Source organism: Sebastes umbrosus, chromosome 1 (genome assembly GCF_015220745.1).
Source record: "Sebastes umbrosus isolate fSebUmb1 chromosome 1, fSebUmb1.pri, whole genome shotgun sequence".
Lineage (NCBI taxonomy): Eukaryota > Metazoa > Chordata > Actinopteri > Perciformes > Sebastidae > Sebastes > Sebastes umbrosus.
In genome coordinates this window covers 4,987,169-4,993,782 of record NC_051269.1, presented here as the reverse complement: position 1 = coordinate 4,993,782, position 6,614 = coordinate 4,987,169, and the positions used below count along the sequence as shown (strand labels likewise).

At 38.2% G+C, this 6,614-nt stretch overlaps 1 pseudogene; it reads left to right on the top strand.

Annotated features, from left to right (window-relative positions):
* Positions 1-204: 204 nt before the first annotated feature.
* On the top strand, positions 205-1,144 carry LOC119484614 (annotated as a pseudogene).
* Positions 1,145-6,614: the final 5,470 nt, after the last annotated feature.

The window sequence follows — 6,614 nt, the reverse complement described above, 5'->3', positions numbered from 1 at the left end:
GACTCTGGAAAAGTATATCTAACACCTAGATTAAACTTTATTATATTCATCATATACTGTACATACAGGTGCATACATGAAAGTTGATCCCTGCCATTTAACCCATCCTAAAGATTTAGGAGCAGTGGGGAAAAACTTTGGGTTCAGTGTCTCGCTTAAGAGTTGTGACAATAAGAGCGTTGTTTTGTTCTTTCAGGCTGATGGGAAAACTACACCTACAACAGCTTCACACTCCAGCTGGAGGGGTTAAATGTTTCAAAAGATTCTCTGTACCCAATGTTTCTCCTCTTCTTTTTCTCCTACCTGTTCATAATGGTTGTAAATGTAGGCATTACTGTTCTGGTTTTCATTGACAAAAACCTTCACCAGCCCATGTATCTCCTTTTTTGCAACCTGCCCTTTAATGACGTACTTGGAAATTCGATCTTGGTGCCTCGTTTGCTCATAGACATGTTGAGGCCTCCCTCCGAACGCCTCATCAGTTATTATGAATGTGTGGCCAAGCTTTTACCTCGCACATGTTTGGCACCACTAGTGTTACAGTGCTCATGATTATGGCCTTTGACAGATATGTGGCGATCTGTAATCCCCTGCGCTATGCGACCATAATGACCAACAAAATGGTGATCAAGCTGACAGTTTCTGCCTGGGGAGCGGCCTTAGTTTTGGTCGGTATTCTGCTCGGTCTGACTATACGACTGAACCGATGCAGGACTCTGATTAAAAGCCCTTATTGCGAAAAATGCCTCACTGTTTAAACTCTCATGTGACAGTGTGTTTATTAATAATGTCTATGGCCTCACTTTCACCGTAGTCCTGTTCACAGCTTCAATTGGCAGCATGGTTATCACTTATACTAACATTGCAGTAGTCTGTCTGACCAGTAATAGCAAGTCTTTGAACAGTAAAGCCTTCAAGACCTGCAGTACTCATCTGGTTGTGTATCTGATCATGGGTGTTAACTGGAGTGGCAAACATTGTCCTGCATCGCTTCCCTCAGTACACAGACTACAGGAAACTCACTAGCATTTTGTTTCATATTGTCCCTGGCTGCCTCAATCCCATTATTTATGGTGTGCAGTCCAAAGAGATACGAAAATTCTTGTCTAAGTTGTTTGAACCCAAGAAAATTTTGCCATCATAATAAAGGACAATTTCCCATGTTTATTTGTAAATGTATCAACACAAATTATATAAAATTTGAACAAAATGTTCCGACTGTATTTTCATGATTTTGTGTTTGTACCTTCTACGCAAGCAGCCCAGTCGCACTAAATGGCATGTGAATGAGAAGTTAATTTGCATACAATAAGAACGTCTTTCTTGCTTTTGGCGTGTCATTTGTACGCCATGGAGTCTGTACTGACAGCAATGTAAACACATTCCGCTTTAATATGCTACTCCTCAGAGCTAGTAACGTAGAATAAAAAGAGAGAAAGACTGCTGATGGTGGTGGGATCTGAGGTGGATGGGTCTAGCAAACACAGGATTATTCAACCAGGTGTTTTTGAGTTACTTTGAAGTTACGTTAGTGACGTGTTTGTTAGTGACGTGTTTTCCATCCTTTTGTTACGTCGTTTCTGTACATATTTTACTGAGATTATGTACTGATCTTAAGCCCAACCTTGATGTTTTTCCTAAACCAAAATACGTAGTTTTGTTGCCTTAACCTTAAGTGAGTGGTATGTTCCTAAACCTAACTGCAGCTGTTACCATAGTTTTGTTGAGTGGCGTAAAAATTACACACAGAAAGAGGTGTACAAATGACACAAAAAAAGGCTAAAATGCAGTATAATGAACACGCGGAATGTCTTGTAATGTTCTGTAATTTATACGCCTTCCCATGAGAATTGTGTTGACGTCAGAGTAAGGCAACTCATGACAGTCACTATTTACATTACAGCTTGTTTAATAAAAGGCAGTTAGGGGTTAAATATACCAATACTGTGGTAATAAAATCATAATTACTATATTGTCATCATTGCAAAACATATGTTCTTTTTGTTTTTCATCAACCCATGCCGCATATAATAAATATTTCACATGGTGAAATGTAGTGATGAAAATAACAGCTTGCTACGGACACACCTACTAGTTCTGAAGCGTGCATTCTACTATTGTACTACTACCATCAAGCCGGACTTCTGTTAGAAAAGGAAAGTCCAGTTAATGATTTCCAATTAGCTGGCTGATGATGAACCTATTCATTTGAAAATATTAATTTAGCTCATAAGGTGGCAGTATAGCATCTCTATCATAACTTATTCTTTTCTTTTTTTTCATACTTTATTTTTTCCCTTTTTTCAAGGTTGTTTCATATATGCAATTTACAGTTCGAAATTACAATAGTTTATAAACCAATTTTTAAGTAGTCAAGCTTAGAGACGAAAACAATAAGTACGCTAGGGAAAACAACTTCAGCATTTAAAAATTGAAATAAAATTAAGAAAAAGAAAAAATAAATAATAATAATAATAATAAAATAGAATAATAGAACAAATGAAATAATAATAATGTTAATAAAAAGAAAATAAAGTAATAATAATAAATTAAATAAACAAATAAGTTAATAAAGATAAAAACCTTATAACTAAAACTTATAACTAAGTAACTTATTCTGCTACAAGAAAATGTCCCTCGATGAATTCTAAAGTATCTTCAGTAAAAAGACAACAATCTGTATCAGCGTTTTACAAAAAGCATATTTTCATGATCTGATCGTCGTGATATGAATATGATATGAAAATAATCATTAAAAGGTATGCTCTGTTGTGAGCACACTGCCTCATACCGACAAATATGAGTAGAGCAGCTGCTTTCAGGTGCAGTACAACTGCTTCAGCTTTGATAATCACTGCTCACCTGGTGGATAGATAAACCATTGCAACTGGTTTTCACATATGGCGCCATTGGGGCATTACAAGTCAGTTTCATGTTACATTACATCATCATGGGGTGATCTCCTTTCAGCCAAGGACCCGCAAGGCCCCAGCATGGACCCGACACCGGATAGGCCTGGGCCCCATCACAGAGGGAGGGGAAAATTCTAGATGGATGTATCTGTAGTTGCATCCACTAAAATTACTAAGACTATACCAAGAAAAGGCACCAGAATTATACCATTACCTACCTAAAGGTAAAAATGAAAAGAAAATGTGGAAATTGCTTTCACCGAAGCATTTCCTCCTTTGAAAGAGGTCGTATTGTGCTTATTTTCAGGTGCATATTTGAATTTTAGCCTTATACTAGAAACCTGTCTACATGCTTTAATGTTCAAAAAACACTTTACTTTTATCATACCGGCTGTGCTGCAGCACCTCTTTTCACCCTCTGTCTGAAATGCTCTGTTTGAGCTCCTGCTCCACCCCTTCCTGAAAATCCAAGTCTGCTCTGATTGGTCAGCTGGCCACTGTTGATTGATTAACCTAACCAAATTCTTCGGACTCTGCTCCTGCTCAGGTTCTAACTAGCTTTGTTTGAGGGCGTGCCAAACTAGCCGTTATGCAAATGTGTTACTTGGTGACATCACCAAGTTACGGAAAAAAAGGAGGAACTTCAAGTGAGGTGTTTCAGGCAGTGCAGGAGAAGTTTTCCTGTGGAGGACAGTACTCATTTAGGCCTGGACTTTGTAGCATTGGACACTTTTTTACGTGTACTAAAAACTATAAAACATACTAAAGTAAAGAGAAAAGCACAAAAGCATAATAGGTCCCCATTAATAAGGTTAGACCATAAAAGTATACTGTAACTTCAAACTAGAATGGCACTCGGAGAGCGCAGAACCTCCGCCAAGCTGCCTGAGTACGATCCCCCCCCCCTCTCCGTGCAGTTTGCGCCATCATCCTCGTGTATTTTTGTTTATGTTTGAGATCAGCTGTACGTAGTGGAGCATCTTAAAACACTTCATTCAAACTGGACAGAAACAAAGTAAAACTCACCTAAACCGCTGTCGTTATTCTTTCCAACAATCACCAGTGTGCTTTGGTCAACTCAACTGTAATTTCACAGAGTTTAATGTGAAAAAAACGCAGAATCTACAGATGTTACCCACCCCCACCCCCCGCTCTCTCTCTGTCCCTCTCTCTGCATGCAGAAGGAAAGAGGCAGGGACGCGTCATCAGTTACACTGCGCATGTCTTAAAGCCTGTAGTGTTAATGCACAGGCTGAGCGTTATGAGTTATTACAAAAATTCCCGAAGCCGGATCATGATCCGGATCGCCATCAAAATCTAATGGATTGTTCATTGTGCCATACCCCCACCCCTCTAAATAATGTCATTCAAATCCCATCACAGACTTTGGAGTAATCCTCCAAACGGACAAACAAAACATAAAACATAACCTCCTTCCTAGGCCCTCGGCCTTGGCGGAGGTAATAATTGAACGCCAGTGATTCCCACCTGGAAATATAGTTTATGTGCAATAACCATGAATAAGGGCTAAAAAAAAGGCTAAACCACCTGTTTTGGTATGTAACCCACTGTTTTCTCCTTTGGCATGCAAAACATAAATCAGAAAAATGTGGTTCTAACTGTCCATCACAAAGCTAACAATGAGCTACATTAGTAACAGCTGTTTTCTACGCGCCTCTGCCTGCTGATTTTGATAGAGAATCGTTCATGAATTCAAAATATATGTAGTAGGGCTGTCAAACTTAATGCGCTAATAATGGGTTAGCGCAAACTAAATTTCTTTAACGCATTAACGCAATTCATCTTTTGGAAGTCCGTAACGGGCTCAATTTTAAAGCTAGAGTGACTGCTATTATATTAAACTAGAAAACCGAAAGCTGCATACGCTGTACCATTTTAGAAATGTCGTTGTGTAATTCTTACTCCTACTGTAAGAGTAGATCGCTTGCGATGTAAAGCCAAAGCTCGTGATTTATGTGCTCACGACTGTACGGTCTGATGGTCACCCACTTTATGATAATCACATGCAGTTTGGGGCAAGTCATAGTCAAGTCAGCACACTGACACACTGACAGCTGTTGTTTGCCTGTTGGGCTGCAGTTTGCCATGATATGATTTGAGAATATTGTTTATGCTAAATGCAGTACCTGTGAGGGTTTCTGGACAATATCTGTCATTGTTTTGAGTTGTTAATTGATTTCCAATGATAAATATATACATAAATTTGCATAAAGCAAGCATATTTTACCCAACTGCCATGTTGATAAGATTATTAAAGGTCCCATATCATGCTCATTTTCAGGTTCATACTTGTATTTTGTTGTCCTACTAGAACATGTTTACATGCTGCGATGTTCAAAAAACACTTTATTTACCTCATAACGGCTTGTTTCAAATGCGCAATTTCTGAATACGGGCTGTGTGTATTTCTCGGTATATTGCGCGTTTTGATAGTTTAACTGTTGGAAAGGCTATTGACTGTTGTAACAGCGCCCTCGCGTGGCAGAATGAGCAAGCTGCGCTATTGAGCACATGGAGTTGCACACTCAGTAATTAAGAGAGAGAGCGAGAGGCAGAGCAAGAAGCACTTTGAACAGAGAGTGTAAAAAGTGGACTTTATTGCATCTGTGGTGTGATTGTGTGCGTCTCTGATGAAAAGTGAGTAAAACGCCACTATCCTCCCACTGAACAGGACTTTGATTGAGACGTTTGGTTTATGTGATTGGGGCTGTTTTACAGATGCTAACTAATCTGTTCATGCTAACGTTTGTTCATGCTAATGCCGTTAGCTACTCTTTTCTGGTATACTGTTAGATGTAAATAATGTGGCATTCTGTTATATATGTTTAAATGACATGGAAGCCTGTTTGTACTGCAACTTAAAGCAGCAGTAAGTGTAATTTCTTCCTTTATATATCTACCTGATTTAATGTAGTAATAATGATAAGCCATTGAAGTTGAATATAACAATTATAATATGGCATTTTCTTATGTTCTTGTTATAGACCACACACATTCAAGATCACACCTTGTTCAAATGGAAACCTGCAAGCCTGTGTGAGAAATACTGTGCTGTTATGTGAAAGGACTATTCAGTAAAAGGAGGAATCAACCCTATAAGAGCGTCCTGAGTGTTCTTACCACGACACACCAAGGCTACATCCCTACCTGCAACCAACACCTATACAGTCCTCCATGAATACCTATTCAATATTAAACAGTATTTATATAGCACTTAAACCTGCTTTATAATTTAAAAGACTTGAAAATCACACTTTTTACACCTTTAAATACTTGACAAATCTCCCTTTAAGGTACATGTTGAAAGATGAAAAATGTACGATTAATTTGTGATTAATCGTGATTAATCATGGAAAATCATGCGATTAACCGCAATAGAATATTTTAATCGATTGACAGCCATAATAGCATTCTGATAGTGCTACATTCTTATGTGAGAGCTCTGATTAATAAACGTATTCTTTGATTTGACTAATAGCAACAATATAAGGCTACTGCTTGTGTTATATTGTTGCTATTTAGTCTATCTGAGGTTGTCGCCAAGATGCTGCTCTGATGGTCCTGCAAATTTGGATAGTGATTTATTCACACACACTAGGAGATCGATTGATAGCAGATGAGTTATATTTCAAATGTTTACTTACTGTTTATTAATAGGCTGATATTTAGATCATGATTTAT